The sequence below is a fragment of the Anomalospiza imberbis genome, chromosome Z (assembly GCF_031753505.1).
Source record: "Anomalospiza imberbis isolate Cuckoo-Finch-1a 21T00152 chromosome Z, ASM3175350v1, whole genome shotgun sequence".
Classification (NCBI taxonomy): Eukaryota; Metazoa; Chordata; class Aves; order Passeriformes; family Viduidae; genus Anomalospiza; species Anomalospiza imberbis.
The window spans coordinates 14,475,400-14,477,037 of NC_089721.1; the positions used below are offsets into that span (position 1 = coordinate 14,475,400).

Consider the following 1,638-nt stretch of genomic DNA (forward strand, 5'->3'; position numbering starts at 1 on the left):
GGATGCCCTCATCAAGTACTCAAAGACCACAGTAAGGTTTCCCCAGAACTTTCCTTTCTCCAGGCTGAACAACCCCAACTCTCAGCCTGTTTTCATAGGAGAGGGGCTCCAGCACACTGATAACCTTTGTGGCTCTCCTCTGCTCTCACTCCAGCAGGTCTACATACTTTGTGTGCTGTGGACCCAGTGTGGATGCAGTGCTCCAGGTGGGCACTTGCAAGGGTATAGCAGAGGGGCAGAATCGTCTCTCAGCTTACTGGCCATGCTGCTTTTGATGCAGCCCAGGCTAGTTCTCTGGGCTATGAATGGACATTTCCTCTTGACAGCAGGATAGAAGATGATGAACAGTCATATAACAGATCAAGAAGTGTGACTGTTTTAAAATGATCTGTGCGATTTTTTGCTGTTATTTCTGATTGTGGTTACATCAACTCAACTTTTGAAACATAATTCGTCTCTCATGCCTGTTATAATAGTAGGTTAGATGGTAACAGTGTTAGGTTGTGATGGTGTGATTTTATGTGTTTTAACAGTTGTTTATTATAAAAGGTTAGTTGTTCTTTGTTAGTTAGAACAATGGCTTGATCCTTTGTACCCCCATTTTATCCCCTCACAATGGCTTGTTCCAAGTTGTTTACTCCCAAGTTTTCCCACCACTTGGCTGTCCCTCAAGTTGTCAATCCCCTTGTTCCTCCCCTCTTATCCTTATTTAGTGTTGTCAATCTAAGTGGTGCTGCCTCCTTTCCCTGTCCATCAACCCAGTTCCACCCAGATTCTTCAAGAAGGTTTTCTGTCAATTATCCCTGTTTAGATAGTTGATTTGTCCCAGAGGCTTCTTCCCTCCTCCATGTTTTCCTCATTGGTTGCTGCAAGGACTGTACTCCTCCCCTGGCTTTCTCCCATTGACTGCAGAATGAATCTTCTCCTGACACTCACTCCCTTTAAAACCCCTAGCCAGACCCTGTTTTCTTTGGCACTTGTCCCTGATCCCACTGGGGAATAAAGGTTCCTTGGTATTCATACAAGTGTCCTTTCCTTCACACCTTCACCTTGGATCTTCGTAGTGCTTACGTGCAAGCGTCACGCACGCTGCTGCACACACCGCCACCTGGAAGTCTCTGCCAAGATCCAGAGGCGGCCTCTCTCGTGGCTCCCTTCAGCCACATCGGGAGTCTGCTAGCCGGTGCCTTAGCACTCTGTGGCTGCAGTAAGTGAGCTACGCTAGGTTTATGTAAAACACTTACAAATCTGAAAGAATGCTGAATACTGAATGTGGCAAAGAGTTCTTTTTGTTGCAGTCAATACAAAATGAGATGGCCTTAAAAACAGTGCCTTGATTCTTCCTTGTAAAGATTAAAGTGCATTATTTCAAACACTTGAATGCTACAGTTAATCCTAGCATATGTACTTAAATGCTGCTGAGGACATTCCTGTAATCTGGTAATTAGTAAAGCAAAGCCTTAGTTATCTAATTGTAGTTGATAATTCCAGAGTTCTAGAGATAGTGATAAATACATTGTGAGAAATTGCAGTACAGGAGCTTTTGAGATATTTCATTTATTTTAAGGAGGAAAAAAATGCAAAAGTCTGGGTCAGATGTTTAAAGTTTGCTTGGCACAGCATCTTCAAGTTCAGGAT

At 43.6% G+C, this 1,638-nt stretch overlaps 1 long non-coding RNA gene across 1 annotated transcript; it reads left to right on the forward strand.

The window, feature by feature from the left end:
• Positions 1 to 405: 405 nt before the first annotated feature.
• On the forward strand, positions 406 to 1,373 carry LOC137464445 (uncharacterized). Its single transcript, XR_010994238.1, has 2 exons — positions 406 to 500; positions 1,226 to 1,373. It is a non-coding gene; the product is annotated as an uncharacterized lncRNA (long non-coding RNA).
• The last annotated feature ends 265 nt before the right edge of the window (positions 1,374 to 1,638 follow it).